General features: G+C 39.0%; 1 pseudogene; it reads left to right on the top strand.

Moving 5' to 3' along the window:
• Positions 1-18,756: 18,756 nt before the first annotated feature.
• On the top strand, positions 18,757-20,129 carry LOC131837154 (olfactory receptor 4F6-like; annotated as a pseudogene).
• The last annotated feature ends 3,906 nt before the right edge of the window (positions 20,130-24,035 follow it).

Raw genomic sequence — 24,035 nt, forward strand, 5'->3', positions numbered from 1 at the left:
ACATAACAGATAGCATGGAGGACAAGGGGAGATGGAGAGGAGAAGGTGGTTGGGGGAAATTGGAAGGGGAGGTGAACTATGAGAGACTATGGACTCTGAAAAACAATCTGAGGGTTTTGAAGGTGCAGGGGGTGGGAGGTCAGGGTACCAGGTGGTGGGTATTATAGAGGGCACAGATTGCATGGAGCACTGGGTGTGGTGCAAAATAATGAATACTGTTATGCTGAAAATAAAAAATAAATTTTTTTAAAAAGTCATAATTAATATGGGTGACTGAGAATATACCAGAAGTAACATCACCAAAAAGTTTTACAGACTATGCGAGTAATAGAATCTGGTTTATCAAGGGAAAAGATGTATATTTACCTTATGATAAAATGTTATTCCAGAATGTGAAAGGAATAGGAAAAAAAAACAAAAACAAATATATACAGAAATCTGTAGATGATTTTCAGGGAGTAAATTTTATTTGCTTTGGTTATATATATGTCATTTTAATTTTTAATTTTTTAAGCACTAATTGAAAGGGATACACACACCCTGATGTCTATAGCAGCATTATCAGCAATAGCCAAATAAAGGAGAGAGCCCAAATGTCCATCAACTGATGAATGGGTAAAGAAGATGTAATATATACACACAGTGGAAACTCAGCCATAAAAAAGAATGAAATCTTGCCATTTGCAACAATGTGAAGGGAGCTAAAGAGGATTATGCTAGGTGAAATAAGTAAGATAAAGACAAATACCAAATGACTTCACTCAAATGTGGAATTTAATAAACAAAACAAATGAAAATTGGGAATAAATCAAAGAGTAAAACCAAGAAACAAACTCTTAACTATAGAAAACAAAACAATGGTTACTAAACCTGAGGTAAAGGGGGATGGGTGAAATGAGTGATGGGGATTAAGGAGTGCATTTGTTGTGATGAGCACTAAGTACTGCATGGAAATGTTAAATCACTATACACATTTGAAACTAATATTACAGTGTAGGTTCATCTGGGTGGCTCAGTTGGTTAAGCATCCAGCTCTTGGTTTCAGCACAGGTCATATTTTGGTTGTAGAATCAGGACTTGCTTTGGGCCCTGTGCTCACTGCAGTCTTTTTCAGATTCTTTCTCACTCTCATTCACTCTCTGTCTCTCTAAAATAAATAAATGAAATATTTTTTAAAATAATAATGTTACAATGTATGTGAACTAACTGGAATTTTAAAAATCTTGGAAGGAAAATATGTATGTCTGTGTGTGTGTGTGTGTGTGTATGTGTGTGTGTGTGTATAACTTTAAATAATGAGTCTGAAAAGAAGCAATGATAGATGTGAAAACTTTGCACAGTTCAGAATGATCAGCTAATTTAAATAAATGTAGAAGGGGTTTTGGAGGCTACGGGATGGTTGGAGTTGAGGATCAAACCAGGCCCTGACTTGTGTCTCCTTCAAAGTCCGGACACCTTGACAAGGTTAAGGACAGGAAAATAGAGTTACACTGAGAAAAGGGTCTGTGCTATGTGTTGTGCGCTCGTCTACGTGACTTCCCACATGCTCTCCCTATAGAAGGGAACAATGTGGCCAGGGTCCTGAATTCTTAGTTGGTCCTGGTTGTTCCTGTACCTCCCATAACCCACTCCCTGGTTGATTGTCTTGCTAATGGCTTTAGCCGAAACTACCTGGTATCACGAGGTTTGCTTGTAGTTAATGTAAACTTGTTACAGAAACTTGCAATCATCTGATTAGGTACTGATGTATTACTCCTCCTATTCTGGTCTCCCTTATAAATGACTGTAAGATGTGGAATAAAATCAGCACTGCTGGACATCATCTTCAGTGTCCCTCCTGCCCCCATCTCTTTGTCTCTTAATTTCTTTTCACCATCCTCTTAGCCCTGACATTCTCCTGGTCAATTTGTCACGCTGGCCATGACAAAGGGGCACCTGGGTGTCTCAATGGGTTAAGGCCTCTGCCTTCGATTCAGGTCATCATCCCAAGGTCCTGGGATCAAGAACCACGTTGGGCTCTCTGCTCAGCAAGGACCCTGCTTCCCCCTTTCTCTCTGCCAGCCTCTCTGCCTACTTATAATCTCTCTCTCTCTCTCTCTCTCTCTCTCTTTCTCTCTGCTAAATAAATAAATAAAATATTTAAAAACAAATAAATAGATAGATAAATAAATAAATGTAGAAATGTTTTGCTATCAATTACTACATTAAAGTGGGACTAGAGGGTGTCAGAATGGCACAGATGGTTATGCATCTGCCTTCACCTCATGTCATCAAACAGGTATCCTGGAATCCAGCTCAGCAGCGAGTCTGGTTCTCTCTCCTTTTGCTCCCCCCTTAAGCATGTGCACTCTCTCTCTCTCCCCCTTCCTCCCTCAATAAATAAAAAGCTTTTTAAAAAAATCATGTTGTAGAAAAATATTTAATGGCTCAAAAATTCATAATAATAATAAAAGAAGACTCGATTTTTTTTCTATTAGAACGACATAACATTTATCTTGGTGTATTCATTCTGTTCTCTACTGGAAGCAGTACATGTAATTCTGTATCTTCTCTGTAATTTTCTAAGTAAGCAGATTTTCTGTAGTCCACAAGGAGGTTGTAAGCAAGTTTTTTAACAGAAGACAAGAGAAACGGAAAGGAAAGAACAACAGAAAACATCATCAAAATTAAATGTCATTAAGTGAAACTTCATTTCAGTTCTTTGTGGGGAAGGGACAGGTTATATGCTGCAATGTATACTGTATTCCCTACTGTGGGTCACTATCAAAAAGTATGAAAGACACTGCTCTAAGTAACTCTACCCTAGCCACTTAGATATTCTCCACTCATTCACACTCCATGGCTGAGCCTCTGTGCAAAACAAATTGTTTAAGACATGAAACCTGTGGAAGAAGCAATTTATCAGTTATAATAGAGCCATTTAAAAGAGAGTATTGTGGGTGCTTGGATAGCTCAGTCGTTAAGGGTCCACCTTCGGCTCAGGTCATGGTCCCAGGGTCCTGGAATCCAGCCCTGCATCTGGCTACCTGCTCCACAGGAAGCCTGTAGCTCCTGCTCCCACTCACTCTGCTTGTGTTCCTTCTCTTGCTGTCTCTCTCTCTGTCAAATAAATAAATATTTTTTTTAATTTTTTAAAAAATTTATAAAGAAGAGAGTAATGTATGGTGACAGATATTAACTAGGTTTATTGTGGTTATCATTTTGCAATATATACAAAAACTGAATCATTATTTTCTATGCCCCAAACTAACAATATTATATTTCATTTATACCTCAATAAAGGAAAGAAGAGAAATTAATAAATTAGTAGGACAGCAGTAAGGAAAATTAGAAAGGGACAGAGCAGTGAGTGAAGGGCTTTTAAATGACTCTGATAAATTGCCTCTTCCACAGGTTTCATGTCTTGCACAACTTGACATGACAAAGGAGGAATGATGGCACAGGAAGAAGGAGAAGGAAGAAAGCCTGAAAAATGAAAGGAAGGGGGTCAGATATCTTCCTAGCCCAGAGGCCCTAAGTGACTGAGGAAAAGTAGAAGAAAAAAGAGAATGAGAACTTCCTTGGCTTGAATAGTATAATACTAATCAAGGAGAAAGAGCCTTTTCTTAGGTCCTTTTCTTCTATGAATACATGGCTACTACAGAGATGTTCACCCACTGGTCTCCAGTATGTGCCTTCTCAAAGATTCGGTGTGTGTGCTCTCAAAGATACTGCCATCCTTGCACAACCATAACAGTGACCCACAGAAGGGGTGGAATGTGGGCAAGCTGCAGCATACAATGAGAGGACTTGGTTCATTCCTCTCAGCAAATGCCCCCATTGAGTAGGATTTCCTTTAAAAAGAGAGTGAGAGAAATTGCTGTGGCTGATACCAAAGAGATTACTGCCTATGTTCTCCTCTAGGATTCTGATGGATTCCTGTCTCATGTTGAGGTCTTTTATCCATTTTGAGTTTATCTTTGTGTACGATCTAAGAGAATGGTCGAATTTCATTCTTCTACTTATAGATGTCCAGTTCTCCCAGCACCATTTATTGAAGAGACTGTCTTTTTTCCACTGTGTATTTTTTCCTGTTTTGTCGAAGATTAATTGACCATAGAGTTGAGGGTCCATATCTGGGCTCTCTACTCTGTTCCACTGGTCTATGTGTCTGCTTTTATGCCAGAACCATGTAGTCTTGGTGATAACAGCTTTGTCATAAAGCTTGAAATCAGGTAACGTGATGCCCCCAGCTTTATTTTTGTTTTTCAACATTTCCTTAGCAATTCGGGGTCTCTTCTGATTCCATACAAATTTTAGGATTATTTTCTCCAGATCTTTGAAGAATACCTGTGGAATTTTGATCGGAATGGCATTAAAAGTATAGATTGCTCTAGGCAGTATAGGCATTTTAACAATGTTTATTCTTCCGATGAAGAGCATGGAATGGTCTTCCATCTTTTTGTGTCTTCTTAAATTTCTTTCATGAGTGTTCTGTAGTCCCTCAAGTACAGATCCTTTACCACTTTGGTTAGGTTTATTCCCCGGTATCTTATGGTCCTTGGTGCTATAGTCAATGGAATCGATTCTCTAATTTCCCTTTCTGTATTTTCATTGTTAGTGTATGAGAAAGCCACTGATTTCTGCACAAGATATGTCTCCAAAGGCAAAGGAAACGAAAGCGAAAATAAACTTTTGGGACTTCATCAAAATCAAAACCTTCTGCACAGCAAAGGAAACAGTCAAGAAAACAAAGAGGCAACCAACGGAATGGGAGACAATATTTGTAAATGACAGTACAGACCAAAAGTTGATATCCAGGATCTATAAAGAACTCCTCAAACTCAACACACACAAAACAGACAATCATATCAAAAAATGGGAAGAAGATATGAAAAGACACCTCTCCAATCAAGACATACAAATGGCTATCAGACACATGAAAAAATGCTCATCATCACTAGCCAGCAAGGAGATTCAAATTAAAACCACATTGAGTTATCACCTTACATCAGTTAGAATGGCCAAAATTAACAAGACAGGAAACAATGTGTGTTGGAGAGGATGTGGAGAAAGGGGAACCCTCTTCCACTGTTGGTGGGAATGCAAGTTGGTTCAGCCTCTTTGGAGAACAGTGTGGAGATTCCTCAAGAAATTAAAAATAGAGCTTCCCTATGACCCTGCAATTGCACTCCTGGGTATTTACCCCAAAGATACAAAAGTAGTGAAAAGAAGGGCCATCTGTACCCCAATGTTTATAGCAGCAATGGCCACGGTCGCCAAACTGTGGAAAGAACCTAGATGCCCTTCAACAGACGAATGGATAAGGAAGATGTGGTCCATTTACACTATGGAGTATTATGGGATGAATACCCAACTTTTGTAGCAACATGGACAGGACTGGAAGAGATTATGCTGAGTGAAATAAGTCAAGCAGAGAGAGTCAATTATCACATGGTTTCACTTATTTGTGGAGCATAACAAAAAGCATGGAGGACAAGGGGTGTTAGAGAGGAGAAGGGAGTTGGGGCAAATTGGAAGGGGAGATGAATCATGAGAGACTATGGGCTCTGAAAAACAATCTGAGGGGTTTGAAGTGGTGGGGGTGTGGGAGGTTGGGGTACGAGGTGGTGGGTATTATAGAGGGCACAGATTGCATGGAGCATGAGGTGTGGTGAAAAATTAATGAATACTGTTTTTCTGAAAATAAATAAATAAATAAATAAAATTTTTAAAAATTAAAAATATAATAAAAATATTGTCTAAAACTGAAAAAAAATTAAAAATTTAAAAAATAGAATCAGGTAGTAAAAAGAAAAAGAGAGTGAGAAGAAAAAAAAATTTAAAAAGAGAGTGAGGGAGGAGTCAAGATGGCGAAGTAGCAGGCTGAGACTACTTCAGCTATCAGGATATCAGCTAGATAGCTTATCTAAAGATTGCAAACACTTGCAAATCCATCGGCAGAGTGAAGAGAAGAAGAATAGCAATTCTGGAAACAGAAAAACAACCACTTTCTGAAAGGTAGGACTGGCGGAGAAGTGAATCCAAAGCGACGGGAAGATAGACCCCGGGGGGGAGGGGCCGGCTCCTGGCAAGTGGTGGAGCAACAGAGCACAAAATCAGGACTTTTAAAAGTCTATTCCACTGTGGGACATCACTCCAGTGGCTAAACTGCGGTGAAGCCCACGCGGGGTCAGCGTGCCCTCAGGTCCCGCAGGATCACAGAAGGATCGGGGGTGTCTGAGTTTCACATAGCTTGTGGGTATTGGAACGGGAAAGCCGGCTACAGAGACAGAGCCAACAGTAAGATCACAGCTCGGTGTTACCTTGAACGGGTCGCAGGCTCGGTGTGCTCGGAACGTGGCCGGAGGTCAGGCAGTTACTGGGAGTTATGGGCGCTGTTCTCTGAGGGCACACTGAGGAGTCGGGCCCCGGGCTCTCGGCTCCTCTGGACCGGAGACCAGGAGGTTGCCATTTCTATTCTCATCCTCCAGAACTCTACAGATAGAGCTCAGGGAACAAAAGCTCCTGAAAGGAAAGCCAAGCAGATTGCTCAGCCCGGCCCTGGGAAGGGTGGTGCAATTCTGCATGGGGCAAAGACACTTGAGAATCACTACACCAGGCCCCTTCCCCAAAAGATCAACAAGAAATCCAGCCAAAACCAAGTTCACCTACCAAGGAATGTGGTATCAATACCAAGGAGAGCAGCAGAATTCCAGAGGAGGAGAAAGAAAAGCATGGAACTCATGGCTTTCTCCCTGTGATTTTTTAGTCTTACAGGTAATTTAATATTTTTCTTTTTCATTTTTTTTCTTTTTTATCTTCTTTTGCTAAAAATTTTTTTTAACTTTTACCCTTTTCTTTTTTAACGTTTTTTAACTAGTTTAATGTATATATGTATATATATATTTTAATACTTTTCTCTATTCGTTTTCTTTTTTTAATTCTTTTTTTTTCTTTCTTTCTTTCTTTTTGAACCTCTTTTTATCCCCTTTCTCCCCCCTCACGATTTGGGATCTCTTCTGATATGGTAAAAGCATATTTTCGTGGGGTTGTTGCCACCCTTTTAGTATTTTACTTCCTCCTTTATATACTCTTAGTTGGGCAAAATGAAAAGATGGAAAAATTCACCACAAAAAAAAAGAACAAGAGGCAGTACGGAAGGCTAGGGACCTAATCAATACAGACATTGATAATATGTCAGAAGTAGAGTTCAGAATGACAATTCTCAAGGTTCTAGCCGGGCTCGAAAAAGGCATGGAAGATATTAGAGAAACCCTCTCAGGAGATATAAAAGCCCTTTCTAGAGAAATAAAAGAACTAAAATCTAACCAAGTTGAAATCAAAAAAGCTATTAATGAGGTGCAATCAAAAATGGAGGCTCTCACTGCTAGGATAAATGAGGCAGAAGAAAGAATTGGCGATATAGAAGACGAAATGACAGAGTATAAAGAAGCTGAGCAAAAGAGGGACAAACAGCTACTGGACCACGAGGGGACAATTTGAGAGATAAGTGATACCATAAGATGAAACAACATTAGAAAATTGGGATTCCAGAAGAAGAAGAAAGAGGGGAGAAGAAGGTATACTGGAGAGAATTACTGGGGAGAATTTCCCCAATATGGCAAAGGGAACGAGCATCAAAATTCAGGAGGTTCAGAAAATGCCCCTCAAAATCAATAAGATTAGGCCCATACCCCATCACCTAATAGTAAAATTTACAAGTCTTAGTGACAAAGAGAAAATCCTGAAAGCAGCCCGGGAAAAGAAGTCTGTAACATACAATGGTAAAAATATTAGATTGGCAGCTGACTTATCCACAGAGACTGGGCAGGCCAGAAAGAGCTGACATGATATTTTCAGAGCACTAAATGAGAAAAACATGCAGCCAAGAATATTATATCCAGCTAGGCTATCATTGAAAATAGGAGAGATTAAAAGCTTCCAGGACAAACAAAAACTGAAAGAATTTGCAAACACCAAACCAGCTCTACAGGAAATATTGAAAGGGGTCCTCTAAGCAAAGAGAGAGCCTACAAGTGGTAGATCAGAAAGGAACAGAGACCATATACAGTAACAGTCACCTTACAGGCAATACAATGGCACTAAATTCATATTTCTCAATAGTTACCCTGAATGTTAATGGGCTAAATGCCCCAAACAAAAGACACAGGTATCAGAATGGATAAAAAACCAAAACCCATCTATACGTTGCCTCCAAGAAACTCATTTTAAGCCAAAGACACCTCCAGATTTAAAGTTAGGGGCTGGAAAAGAATTTACCATGCTAATGGACATCAGAAGAAAGCAGGAGTGGCAATCCTTATATCAGATCAATTGGATTTTAAGCCAAAGACTATAATAAGAGATGAGGAAGGACACTATATCATACTCAAAGGGTCTGTCCAACAAGAAGATCTAACAATTTTAAATATCTATGCCCCCAACGTGGGAGCAGCCAACTATATAAACCAATTAATAACAAAATCAAAGAAGCACATCAACAATAATACAATAATAGTAGGGGACTTTAACACTCCCCTCGCTGAAATGGACAGATCATCCAAGCAAAAGGAAATAAAGGCCTTAAACGACACACTGGACCAGATGGACATCACAGATATATTCAGAACATTTCATTCCAAAGCAACAGAATACACATTCTTCTCTAGTGCACATGGAACATTCTCCAGAATAGATCACATCCTCAGTCCTAAATCAGGACTCAACCGGTATTAAAAGATTGGGATCATTCCCTGCATATTTTCAGACCACAATGCTCTGAAGCTAGAACTCAACCACAAGAGGAAGTTTGGAAAGAACCCAAATACATGGAGACTAAAAAGCATCCTTCTAAAGAAAGAATGGGTCAACCAGGAAATTAAAGAAGAATTGAAAAAAATCATGGAAACAAATGATAATGAAAATACAATGGTTCAAAATCTGTGGGACACAACAAAGGCAGTCCTGAGAGGAAAATATATAGCCGTACAAGCCTTTCTCAAGAAACAAGAAAGGTCTCAGGTACACAACCTAACCCTACACCTAAAGGAGCTGGAGAAAGAACAAGAAAGAGACCCTAAGCCCAGCAGGAGAAGAGAAATCATAAAGATCAGAGCAGAAATCGATGAAATAGAAACCAAAAAAACAATAGAACAAATCAACGAAACTAGGAGCTGGTTCTTTGAAAGAATTAATAAAATTGATAAACCCCTGGCCCGACTATCAAAAAGAAAAGAGAAAGGACCCAAATAAATAAAATCATGAATGAAAGAGGAGAGATCACAACTAACACCAAAGAAATACAAACTATTATAAGAACATACTATGAGCAACTCTACGCCAACAAATTTCACAATCTGGAAGAAATGGATGCATTCCTAGAAACATATAAACTACCACAACTGAACCAGGAAGAAGTAGAAAGCCTGAACAGACCCATAACCAGTAAGGAGATTGAAACAGTCATTAAAAATCTCCAAACTAACAAAAGCCCAGGGCCAGACGACTTCCCGGGGGAATTCTACCAAACATTTAAAGAAGAACTAATTCCTATTCTCCTGAAACTGTTCCAAAAAATAGAAATGGAAGGAAAACTTCCAAACTCATTTTATGAGGCCAGCATCACCTTGATCCCAAAACCAGACAAGGATCCCACCAAAAAAGAGAGCTATAGACCAATATCCTTGATTAACACAGATGCGAAAATACTCAACAAAATACTAGCCAATACGATTCAACAGTACATTAAAAGGATTATTCACCACGACCAAGTGGGATTTATTCCAGGGCTGCAAGGTTGGTTCAACATCCGCAAATCAGTCAATGTGATACAACACATCAATAAAAGAAAGAACAAGAACCATATGATACTCTCAATAGATGCTGAAAAAGCATTTGACAAAGTACAGCATCCCTTCCTGATCAAAACTCTTCAAAGTGTAGGGATAGAGGGCACATACCTCAATATCATCAAAGCCATCTATGAAAACCCACCCCAAATATTCTCAATGGAGAAATACTGAAAGCTTTTCCGCTAAGGTCAGGAACACAGCAGGGATGTCCATTATCACCAATGCTATTCAACATAGTACTAGAAGTCCGAGCCTCAGCAATAAGACAACAAAAGGAAATTAAAGGCATCCAAATCAGCAAAGAAGAAGTCAAACTATCACTCTTCGCAGATGATATGATACTATATGTGGAAAACCCAAAAGACTCCACTCCAAAACTGCTAGAACTTATACAGGAATTCAGTAAAGTGTCAGGATATAAAATCAATGCACAGAAATCAGTTGCATTTCTCTACACCAACAGCAAGACAGAAGAAAGAGAAATTAAGGAGTCCATCCCATTTACAATTGCACCCAAAACCATAAGATACCTAGGAATAAACCTAACCAAAGAGGCACAGAATCTATACTCAAAAAACTATAAACTACTCATGAAAGAAATTGAGGAAACAAAGAAATGGAAAAATGTTCCGTGTTCCTGAATTGGAAGAATAAATATTGTGAAAATGTCTATGCTACCTAAAGCAATCTACACATTTAATGCAATTCCTATCAAGGTACCACCCATCTTTTTCAAAGAAATGGAATAAATAATTCTAAAATTTATATGGAACCAGAAAAGACCTCGAATACCCAAAGGAATATTGAAAAAGAAAGCCAAAGTTGGTGGCATCACAATTCCGGACTTCAAGGTTTATTACAAAGCTGTCATCATCAAGACAGCATGGTACTGGCACAAAAACAAACACATAGATCAATGGAACAGAATAGAGAGCCCAGAAATAGACCCTCAAATCTATGGTCAACTAATCTTCAACAAAGCAGGAAAGAATGTCCAATGGAAAAAAAGACAGCTTCTTCAATAAATGGGGTTGGGAAAATTGGACAGCCACATGCAGAAAAATGAAATTGGACCATTTCCTTACACCACACACAAAAATAGACTCAAAATGGATGAAGGACCTCAATGTGAGAAAGGAATCCCTCAAAATCCTTGAGGAGAAACAGGCAGCAACCTCTTCGACCTCAGCCACAGCAACATCTTCCTAGGAACATCGCCAAAGGCAAGGGAAGCAAGGGCAAAAATGAACTATTGGGATTTCATCAAGATCAAAAGATTTTGCACAGCAAAGGAAACAGTTAACAAAATCAAAAGACAACTGACAGAATGGGAGAAGATATTTGCAAACGACATATCAGATAAAGGACTAGTGTACAAAATCTATAAAGAACTTAGCAAACTCAACACCCAAAGAACAAATAATCCAATCAAGAAATGGGCAGAGGACATGAACAGACATTTCTGCAAAGAAGACATCCAGATGGCCAACAGACACATGAAAAAGTGCTCCATATCACTCGGCATCAGGGGAATACAAATCAAAACCACAATGAGATATCACCTCACACCAGTCAGAATGGCTAAAATCAACAAGTCAGGAAATGACAGATGCTGGCAAGGATGCGGAGAAAGGGGAACCCTCCTACACTGTTGTTGGGAATGCAAGCTGGTGCAGCCACTCTGGAAAACAGCATGGAGGTTCCCCAAAATGTTGAAAATAGAACTGCCCTATGACCCAGCAATTGCACTACTGGGTATTTACCCTAAAGATACAAACGTAGTGATCCAAAGGGGCACGTGCACCCGAATGTTTATAGCAGCCATGTCCACAATAGCCAAACTATGGAAAGAACCTAGATGTCCATCCACAGATAAATGGATCAGGAATATGTGGTATATATACACAATGGAATACTATACAGCCACCAAAAGAAATGAAATCTTGCCATTTACGACAACATGGATGGAATTAGAGTGTATCATGCTTAGTGAAATAAGTCAAGCAGAGAAAGACAACTATCATATGATCTCCCTGATATGAGGAAGTGGTGATGCAACATGGGTGATTAAGTGGGTAGGGGAAGAATAAATGAAACAAGATGGGATTGGGAGGGAGACAAAACATAAGTGACTCTTAATCTCACAAAACAAACTGAGGGTTCCTGGGGGAGGGGGGTTAGGAGAAGGGGGTGGAATTATGGACATTGGGGAGGGTATGTGCTTTGGTGAGTGCTGTGAAGTGTGTAAACCAGCGATTCACAGACCTGTACCCCTGGGGATAAAAATATATGTTTATAAAAAATAAAAAATTGAAAAAAAAAAAGAGCGAGTGAGCCAGCTCTCCCTGTTCTGAAAAAGAAGTCTACCCTCTTTTGTATTTCTAACAATCATTTCATATAAATATTATTCCTTTGGAATTAAGGCTTAAAATTATTATTATCTCAAATTTAAAATACTTCATATGGGGGCACCTGGGTGGCTCAGTGGGTTAAGCTTCCACCTTCGGTTCAGGTCATGATACCAGGATCCTAGGTTCAAACCCCACATCTGGTTCTCTGCTCAGCAGGGAGCCTGATTCCTCCTCTCTCTATCCGCCTCTCCGCCAACTTGTGTTCTGTCTGTCAAATAAATAAATCTATACTTTTAATGATATTCCAATCAAAACTCCACTGGTATTCTTCAAAGAGCTGGAGCAAATAATCCTAAAATTTGTATGGAATGAGAAGAAACCCCGAATCACTAATCAAATGTTGAAAACCATAAATAAAACTGGGAGCATCACATTACCTGATTTCAAGCTTTACTACAAAGCTGTGATCACCAAGACAGCATGGTACTGGCATAAAAACAGACACATAGACCAGGGGAACAGAGTAGAGAGCCCAGATATGGACCCTCAACTCTTTGGTCAAATAATCTTCAACAAAACAGGAAAAAATATACAGTGGAAAAAAGACTGTTTCTTCAATAAATGGTGCTGGGAAAACTGGGCAGCTATATGTAGAAGAATGAAACTCGACCATTCTCTTACACTGTATACAAAGATAAACTCAAAATGGATAAAAGACCTCAATGTGAGACAGGAATCCATCAGAATCCTAGAGGAGAACATAGTAATCTCTTCGATATCAGCCATAGCAACTTCTTTCAAGATATGTCTCCAAAGGCAAAGGAAACAAAAGCAAAGATGAACTTTTGGGACTTCATCAAAATCAGAAGCTTCTGCACAGCAAAGGAAACAGTCAAGAAAACAAAGAGGCAACACACGGATGGGAGGAGATATTTGCAAATGACAGTACAAACAAAAGGTTGATATCCAGGATCTATAATGAACTCCTCAAACTCAACACACACAAAACAGACAATCATATCAAAAAATGGGCTGAAGATATAGATAGACGCTTCTCCAATAAAGACATACAAATGGCTAGCAGACACATGAAAAAATTTTCATCATCACAGGCCATCAGGGAGATTCAAATTAAAATTACATTGAGATAGCACCTTACACCAGTTAGAATGGCCAAAATTAGCAAGACAGGAAACAAGAGGGGTTGGAGGGGATGTGGAGAAAGGGGAACCCTCTTCCACTGTTGGTGGGAATGCAAGTTGGTGCAGCCTCTTTGGAGAACAGTGTGGAGATTCCTCAAGAAATTAAAAATAGAACTTTCCTATAACCCTGCCCATGCACTACTGGGTATTTACCCCAAAGATACAGAAGTAGTGAAAAGAAGGGCCATCTGTACCCCAATGTTTATAGCAGCAATGGCCACGGTCGCCATACTGTGAAAAGAACCAAGATACCCTTCAACAGACGAATGGATAAGGAAGATGTGGTCCATATACACTATGGAGTATTATGCCTCCATCAGAAAGGATGAATACCCAACTTTTGTAGCAACATGAACAGGACTGGAAGAGATTCTGCTGAGTGAAATAAGTCAAGCAGAGAGAGTCAATTATCATATGGTTTCACTTACTTGTGGAACATAACAAATATCATGGAGGACAAGGGGTGTTAGAGAGGAGAAGGGAGTTGGGGTAAATTGGAAGGGGAGGTGAATCATGAGAGACTATGGACTCTGAAAAACAATCTGAGGGGTTTGAAGTGACGGGGTGGTGGGAGGTTTGGGTACCAGGTGGTGGGTATTATAGAGGGCACGGATTGCATGGAGCACTGGGTGTGGAGAAAAAATAATGAATACTGTTTTTTCTGAAAATAAATAAATTAATTTTTAAAAAAAGAAGACAATGTAAAAATGGAGAGGTAACAAAAATAATTTCATATATGTGCAAATAGGAAAATAATAAAACCTACTTGTGTCCATCTGCTATATTCCCACAACACTGTTTTTGCTATCCCATTTGCACTTCATTGTCTCCATTTATTTGAAGATTTATTGTGTTCTCTTAATATTTGCTAAGTATTTCGTATCATTACTAACTTTGTTCACTCTGAACTGGGTCGGACCACCAGAACATCTACTTTATTTCTATTTATTTCATGGTTAGCAGAATATTACAAATGGCCAACCCTAGTCAAACTGAAGCAGGGGAGATGCTCTGTCAATTATCTGGATGGAAATGCCCCCCCAAAACTCCAACTTAATGATAGTTTTATATCAATGACAAGAAGCTTAATCAGGACCCTTTAGTTATTAAGCTATATCTACTCCCCTCACAAACCCACACATACACCTTAATAATCACATCTATGAACCAATTTCTGGCAGTTTATGAAGATGGCTGATTAAGTGAGAGATCTATTAGAGTATTACTTCCTCAGTTAATTTGTCATCCAATAATTATGAGTCAATCCTTGTTTTCAAACATTCTGAATAAAGCATTCCTTGAACTCTCTATCCTCTTTGATTTTTTTTAAGATTTATTTATTTATTTTAGAGAGTGAGAGACCATCAGCAGGGGTGGGGCAGAGGAAGAAGGAGCGTGAGGGAATCTCAAGTTGACTCCATGCTGTGCACAGAGCTTGAAGTGGGGCTCCATTTCATGACCCTGACATGACCTGAGCTGAAACCAAGAATAGAATGCTCAACAAAATAAATCACTCTGGTGCCCTTTGCTGTTTTTATCAAAAAACAAAGTACGTATAACAAATAATATTTCAAATCTAAGGAGATTTTTTTGATTCTAAAAAAATAAGAATCAATTACTGTTATTTTAAATATTGACTATGCAATTTGTTTACCTTTTTGCACTTAATATTCTAGAGAAAAATCTTCCTAGTGCTATTATAAATTCTTTTATAAACATTTATTTTAATAACTGTATTACATTCCATTATATGCAAATATTGTAACAGACTTAAAACCAATGTTTGGCATTTAAATTGTTCAGTTTTTCCACTGCAGAGGGTAATGAACATTTCTGTGCCAGAAACTTTTTCTGTCAAATAGAACTCTGTAAGGAGTACTATTGCACCAAATGATAAGGATCAAGATTCCTGATACATAACTCAAAAAAAATTTTTTAATGCTCGAATCAGACTGGTTTTCCCCCAGCAATGTATGAAGATATCTATTTCATTGAGGCTTACTGGTTTTGATAATAACTACAAAATTCTTTGTAATTTAATAGGAAACTAATATATATTTTATTATATTTCTTTGATTTGTAAAGAGGAATGAATATACCTACACATACGGAGTTGACATTTGTGAATTCTTTCTTGGTATCAATTATGTCTAGTAGGTTTTGAAAGTTTTACTGAATGGTTTGATCTTTTTTATATTATAAAGATACAAACATTTTGCCTCTCTATAGCATTTTAATTACAAGTATGATTTATGTGTTCCTTTTGAGCAAATTGTTTTTAAGGACTTATGAGGAACAGACTTCAGAAGTGTCTTAACTATTATGTTAACTGTTACTATTCTATACTCATTTCTAATCTTTTATTATTCTTTTAAAAGTTCCGTCTATTTTTTGTTTCAAAAAAACTTTTTTTTAATGATTTTATTTATTTATTTGACAGACAGAGATCACAAGTAGGCAGGTAGAGAGAGAGGGTGAAGCAGGCTCCCTGCTGACCAGAGTGTCCGATGCGGGGCTCCATCCCAGGATGCCGAGATCATGACCTGAGCTGAAGGCAGAGGCCCAACCCACTGAGCCAACTAGGTGCCCCTCAAAAAAACTTTTTTATATGCTCATGTACACTCTTCCAATTTTCTAGGAGTCAATACATATTATTTTTGTTTTTAATTTTTATTATTTTCTTTTACCTGAATTCCTTGAGTTTAATTTGTACATCCATTTCTAACTTCTTAAGTTGCCTGATTACTTTATGTACTTGAATAAATAAGAGCAAATGTAATGCAATAGGTGGCCTCTGAGTGCAGCTTTGGTCATACTACCAAACCCATTCTCTGGGTTCCCATGATTTTGTTAATAATTTACTATCAATTAAATAAAAGATCTGTCAGTAACCAAGTTAAATTATCAACAGTTAACACATAGTTTTTAGCGCCTCACAGCTGATCCTTCTTTCATTTCTTGTTGCCCTCGGCCGGCAAGAACGACAATCAGCCTGGTATGGTGTTAATGTTTCATCCGTTTATTTCGTCAACTTCCTTAGCTTATATGTGGCAGGGTGACCAATAAGGGGCCAAGCAATGGGGAGAGCCAATGAGAGTCCTGTTACTATGCTGATTCAATTTGAAACAGCCAATGGCTATGTCCTTTAGGCGGGCTTCACCAGAACGTTCATTGTTTATTTGCAGCGTATTTTCCTGGCAGTGAGCCAAGCGCCATCTTGTAATGGCGGGGACTTTCCCAGCTGGAGGCAGTCCCCAACATCTCCCCCTTTTTTGTTTTATGGCAGAGATTGTGCCTGTCTTAGGTCGTCAGTAGCAGAAAACATCCTTACCCGTCATCAAACACAAGATATCGATGATCTCTGTCCTGTCCTAGGTTGGTATGTTTCTCTACTGATCTTACCCGTCTTTGACTACCAATATAGCATGCTTAGCCATATCTGGGGAGATGTCCCAGCCTCTATTGACATAAGGGCCTGTGCTATAGCTCGGCTCTGCTCTCGCTGCTGTGTTCTCCATTGGCGAACTTCTGAATAGAAGCAGAATGCCAATAAGGAGGAAGACAAGAAGACCAATTGTGCCAGCCCATTGTTTGGTGAACTGGAACATATTGCTGAATGTTTGAAATAGCTCTGGGAGGGAATCTGGTTGCACACGCGTACTATTTCCTCGAGTTATCTCAGCCAGAAGGATTCGTGTGAAATTTTGAAAATCGTCAGACCAAGCACCCTGCAAATACTGGGAGAGCTGTTGGGAGGAATTCCTGGCCTTATTAAATTGAGAGAATTTTACAGGGGTAACACAAAGGGCGGGGTAGGGAACGAGGCAACCAAAATTCATAATATCTGCCAGGATGTCTACTTGTTCTTGCAGTAGGTCCACTCATTGATTGAGAATTAATAAACCAGCCTTAAGGTGGGCATTCAACTGCGACTGCGTTTGTAAGGCAGCTGCGGTACCCTCAGCTAAAGTATTTAAGGCCTCTGCTGTTGGTACCGCAGTGGCCAATGCCACGGTGGCAGCTGTAGCTGCTTCAATGGAGGCTGCAACAGCGGCTATTATGGAAGCAATGATTCCAAAGTCTCTTTTTTGTCGTGAGAGAAGAACTATGGATACATCATCTGTAATAGAAACAGGGACTGGAATGTTAGTGGGAATACGCATGACAACAGCAAAGCGAAAGTTGGTACCGTTCCAGCATTGGGATAATGAGCAATTGTCATTTGAGCAATTGAGACGATCATCATTGAGATCGCTGCCATTAAAGAGGAGGAAAAGAAAAGGAGGGGCTATGCAAACAGGCGTTGGGGAGAAGGTCATATTTTGATTGCAATTGTTCACTTACTGCGGGTTACCGGCTGCGGCATTGTGCTGAGCAACACCTTGAGAGTGTTCTTGCCATGCTGTATTCCATACCAAGTATTGTCCCCTGGAAAGTGCGGCCCTTGCTACATTCCCCCAGTCTTCTGGAATTAAGTTCATTCCTGCTATAGACTCCACGAAGGAGATAGTAAAAGCTGCTTGAGGGCCATACTGCATAACTGCTTCCTTCAATTGCTTGACTAACTTAAAGTCAAGCGGCTGGTGGTATCGTTGGTGATTTTGGTCCTCTAAAACTGGGAAAGCTGAGGTGAGACCAGCTTCTTTCCATTTAGTTGTCCAACTCTCAGTAGTAGGTGCATGACAACCACATTTATCCCTATTCGTACAAGTGTTATACGGTGGTGGGGCACTAGGGGTTGCTGTGGGCAAAGACTGTAAGGGCTCAGGTTTCTGCCCTTCTTTCCCTCTAACTCCTCCCCTGACATTTCCTCTTCCTCTTCACTAGAACTGTTTCTTTCTGAAGCACGAGATGACCGTTCCTCTTTAACTTCCTCAAGGGGCTCAGCTCCCTCCTGAATAGCTGACTCACATCTCGGCTTATGTTCCCCAAGGCATCCTCTGACCAGAGTCCATATAGCTAATGTTCCAGGAGGCAATGGTTTGCTTTTATCTCTTTTCTTAAGATCCTCTCCTAAATAATCCCATTGCAGAATATTTAACAAACCCTCGTCCAAAAACCAAGGTGCAACGGTTTCCACTGTAGTTAGAAATGCTCTGGCGGTTTTTTATTTCAGAGGTGCACCGGTGGCTTTGAGAAGGTCCTTTAAAGAACCCTCCAATCTAGATTTTGATAATTCAGAACCCATCTGGCCGCTTAGGTTAATTTCACAAGTGATAAGAAAATTGCGGCTCTATGGACACCCCGCTTCTTGTTGTGGTCTTGTAAAATCCTGGCTCTATGGCCGTCCTGCTTCTTGTTGCGGTCTTGTACAAGATTCCCACCACTTTCCCCGCTTACCTGTGGTTTCTATAAGAAAATCCCAGCTCTATGGCTGCCCCGCTTCTTGTTGCGGTCTTGTACAAGATTCCCACCACTTTGATTGTGGTCCCTTCCCCTCTTACCTGCAGTTTTTCTCCTTGCAAGGTTTACTACTCGTTAACAATTCCCGGGTCTCGGCACCATTTGTCGCCCTCCGCCCGCAAGAACAACAATCAGCCTGGTATGGTGTTAATGCTTCATCCGTTTATTTCGTCAACTTCCTTAGCTTATATGCGGCAGGGTGACCAATAAGGGGCCAAGCAATGGGGAGAGCCAATGAGAGTCCTGTTACTATGCTGATTCAATTTGAAACAGCCAATGACTATGTCCTCCTTTAGGTGGGCTTCACCAGAACGTTCGTTGTTTACTTGCAGCTATTTTCCTGGCAGTGAGCCAAGTGCCATCTTGTAATGGCGGGGACTTTCCCGGTCAGAGGCGGTCCCCAACAATTTCTTTCAGGTCACTTCAGAGTCTTCCCTTCCTTATGATTCAGTGGACCAAGTAAATGGCTCTGTGGTTACTGAGTTTGTGTTACTAAGACTTGTACAATCCTTGGGAATACAGGTCTTCCTTTTTCTTTTCTTCTCTTTGTGTTTTGTGGGAATTATCTTGGGAAACCTCTTCATTATGTTAACAGTGATTTTGGATTTTTGTTTACACAACCTATCACTCCTTCATTGACCTGGGGCTTTCATCCACCACAGTTCCTAGGATGATCTCTGATCTTTTCAGTGGTTGCAAAATCAGTCACCTTTAACACCTTCCACAACTGCATGATACAAATGTTCTTTATTCATGTCATAGAGGAGTTGAGATGGTACTGCTCATAGCCATGGCATATGACAGGTACACAGCAATTTCCAAGCCTCTCCACTATCTACTATGAGTCCCAAAATCTGCATGCTTTTGATAGTAGCTGCTTGGATTACTGAGTGACTCATGCTGTGTCTCAGTTTCTTTTTGTCATAAATTTACCTTTCTGTGGCCCTACTAATGTGGGGAGCTTTTGTTTTGATTTCTTTAGGGTTATTAAACTTGCATGTATGGACACTTACAAACTAGAATTTATGGTCACTACCAACAGTGGCTTCATATCTAGGGGCACCTTCTTTTTCTTAATTGTATCATACATCTTTATTCTGATAATTGTCAGACAACATTCTTCAAAAGATTTATCCAAAGCATTCATCACTGTCAGCTCACATTACTATAGTGGTTTCGTTTTTTGTTCCATGCATGTTTCTCTATGTGTGGCCTTTCCCTACCAAGTCAATGGATACATTTTTGCCATCATAGACCTTGCCCTCAGTCCCATATTAAATCCGGCCATCCATACTTTAAGGAACAGAGATATGAAAGTGGCAATGAGAAGACTAAGTTAAAGAGTTGTAAGTTCTAGCGAGATGCCATAACAGACTTCACTGGTAAGAGCACAAGGTGAATGTCATGAACCATCAGGACCCTTGTGACCACCACAAACACTATGGATTAAGGACAGTTTCGTTACTGCCCTTAAAAAACTGAGAACTCTACATAAAGGAGGTATTGTATCAATGAACTTCACTTTCAAATAGAGCTGCAGTTATTTCTGTTAAGTATGAAAAAGAAAGTATTATATATTTCTTCCTACCTACAATACTAAATGGCAATTATCATCAATGAGTACATTCAATTTTCGTGTTTTTTATCTCTGTGTAAATACATACATGTATATATGGTTGAATTTTATTTATTAATATTTTCATATTGATTATAAGCATTGCTAGAAATCAATATTTCTTATGGAAATTTTGTGGATCCAATGGATAAAATGTGAGTTTATTTGAACTAGCACCCATTAAAAGTCAAGAAAGAAATATTTCTCATCCTAATTATATTTTATGTTAGATAAATAGGCAGGCAACACTATGCTACAATTCCTAATCATTGTTTACCACCTTTAATTGTTAAAGTATTTTGTTCAATGTTGCATTAGAAAACACTCTACTATTTTACATAATGCAAAATTTGTCTATGTTCCATTTTTTCCAACAGATTTCTGTCATCCTTGAAGTCTTCCTCAAAGAATTTCTTGACTCACCCTAAAACAGTATCTACAATTATCAAAGCATTTTAAGGATGTTATTACCTAAAGAAAAGCATCCAACCCAGATCTCACCTTATATAATATACCTATACTTAATCCAGGGTGCTTAAGACAAAGAAGATGGCTGACATCTTTACTTTACTTTTCCAGGTAAAACTTGGGAAGTCTGTTGAGTCAAAGAGCATGACTGAGAAATCAGCTGGAGGCATCCCAATGAAAAATTTAAGAAACATTAATTGTGGTGACTCAGCTCAGTTGTAGCTGCAGAATTGTAATTAAAGCTGCTCAAAAAAAGCTAAAAAATAAATGACACTTTATTTTTACTGGTGAAGGTATTTTTCCCTATATTTTATCTGAAAGTGGTAATAAATGCTATATGCTATCCTCTTTGTATAGTATCTAAAGCATTATTGTTTATTGTCTACTTAATCCATCTGGGTTTTAATATCGACCTTTTTTAAATTAACATATAATGTATTATTAGCCCAGGAGTACAGGTCTGTGAATCACCAGGTTTACACATTTCACAGCACTCAACATAGCACATACCCTCCCCAATGCCCATAATTCCCTTACACTCTCCCTACTCCTTCCCCCCTCCCCGCCACCCTCAGTTTGTTTTGTGAGATTAAAGTCTCTTATGGTTTATCTCCCTCCTGATCCCATCTTGCTTCACTTATTCTTTTCCTCCCCACCGAATCCCCACGTTGCACCTCCACTTCCTCACATCAGGGAGATCACGTGATAGTTGTCTTTCTCCGACTGACTTATTTCACTAAGCATAATACCCTCTAGTTCCATCCACGTGGTCGCAAGTGGCAAGATTTCATTTCTTTTGATGGCTGCATGGTATTCCATTGTAGATATATACCACATCTTCTTTATCCATTCATCTGTTGATGGACATCTAGGTTCTTTCCATACTTTGGCTATTGTGGACATTGCTGCTATAAACACTTGCATGCAGGAGCCCCTTTGGATCACTACATTAGTATCTTTAGGGTAAATAACCAGTAGCACAATTTCTGTCTTAGGGTCACTCTATTTTCAACTTTGAGGAACCTCCACGCTGTTTTCCAGAGTGGTTGTGCCAGCTTGCACTCCCACCAACAGTTTAGGAGGGTTCTCCTTTCTCCACATCCTTATCATCATCTGTCATTTCCTGACTTAATTTAATACCATTAGGCTCCTCCAAAGTACTTGAACAATAAATTAAAGAAGAAAAAATGAACACTGAACTTCAAGTACAGTTCTTTCTGGTATACACAAAGCTCCTCTTCTTAGTTAACTTGTATGAGGTTATTTTGAGGTGGTTTCTGCATCACATTAATAAGTATCAAAATAAAACGTGTCTATATTTTAAGAGTTAGTGGCCAAAGTAAAACCATTATTTTATTTATTTTCCCCATCTTTATTAAGGTTTGATGAGAAATAAAAATTGTACACATTAAGTTGTACAATGTGATGGTTTGATCTATGTATATGTTGTGAAATGATTACCTCCAAATCAGTAAATTAGCATATCCATCACCTCTCGTAGTTAATGCCTCCTCCCCTCCTTCTTATGTAAGACCACCTGAAATCTACTCTCTTAGAAAATTTCAAATATACATTATTATTAACGATAGTCACCATGGTGTACATTAAGTCTAAGGAACTTACTAATTTAACAACTGAAAGCTAATACTCTAACCAATATTTCCCTTTCACCACACCTCTCAGCCCCTAATAACAATCATTCTATTCTCTGGTACTCTTACTTATTTTTTTAGATTCTGTATATAAGTGAGATCATGGAATTCTGTGTTATAGTGGACATGGGATTGTGGATATCTTTTTGAGACAGTGATTTTTATTTCATTTGGATATATATCCAGGAGTGGGATTTTCTAGATCATATGGTAGTTCTATTTTTATTTTTTTGAAGGATCTCCATACTATTTTCCTAGAGATTATACTGTATTATCTTCCTGCTAACAGTGTCCAAGGGCTCCCTCTCTTTCCACATTCTTGCCAAAACTTGCTATCTTTTGACTTTTTGGTAATACCTTCTAGTTCCATCCACATCGTTGCAAATGACAAGATTTCATTTTTTTGGGATGGCTGCAATATATATATATATATATATATATATATATATATATATATATATCCCACCTCTTCTTTATCCATTCATCTGTTGTTGGACATCTAGGTTCTTTCCAAAGTTTGGATATTGTGGATATTGCTGCTATAAATATTCGGGTGAACATGCCCCTTTGGATCACTACATTTGTATCTTTAGGGTAAATACCCAATAGTGCAATTGCTGGGTCATAAGGTAGCTCTACTTTCAACTTTCTGAGGAACCCCATGCTGTTTTCCAAAGAGTTGCACCAGCTTGCATTCCCACCAACAGTGTAGGAGGGTTCCCCTTTCTCCACATCCTCGCCAGCATCTGTCATTTCCTGACTTGTTAATTTTAGCCATACTGACTGGTGTGAGGTGATATCTCATTGTGGTTTTGATTTGTATTTCCCTGATGCCGAGTGATGTGGAACACTTTCTCATGTGTCTGTTGGCCATCTGGATGTCTTCTTTGCAGAATGTCTGTTCATGTCTTCTGCCCATTTCTTGATTGGATTGTTTGGTTTTTGGGTGTTGAGTTTGATAAGTTCTTTATAGATTTTGGATACTAGCCCATTATCTGATATGTCATTTGCAAATAACTTCTCCCATTCTGTCAGTTGTCTTTTGGTTTTGTTAACTGTTTCCTTTGCTGTGCAAATGCTTTTGATCTTGATGAAGTCCCAATAGTTCATTTTTGCCCTTGCTTCCCTTGCCTTTGGCGATGTTCTTTTTATTTATTTATTTATTTATTTATCTGTCTATTTATTTATTTATTATTTTCAGCATAACAGTATTCATTATTTTTGTGCCACACCCAGTGCTCCATGCAATCCATGCCCGCTATAATACCCACCACCTGGTATCCCGACCTCCCACCCCCCGCCTCTTCAAAACCCTCAGATTGTTTTTCAGAGTCCATAGTCTCTCATGGTTCACCTCCCCTTCCAATTTCCCCCAACTCCCTTCTCTCTATCTCCTCTTATCCTCCATGCTATTTGTTATGCTCCACAAATAAGTGAAACCATATGATCATTGACTCTCTCTGCTTGACTTATTTCACTCAGCATAATCTCTTCCAGTCCCGTCCATGTTG

Source organism: Mustela lutreola, chromosome 7, assembly GCF_030435805.1.
Source record: "Mustela lutreola isolate mMusLut2 chromosome 7, mMusLut2.pri, whole genome shotgun sequence".
Lineage (NCBI taxonomy): Eukaryota > Metazoa > Chordata > Mammalia > Carnivora > Mustelidae > Mustela > Mustela lutreola.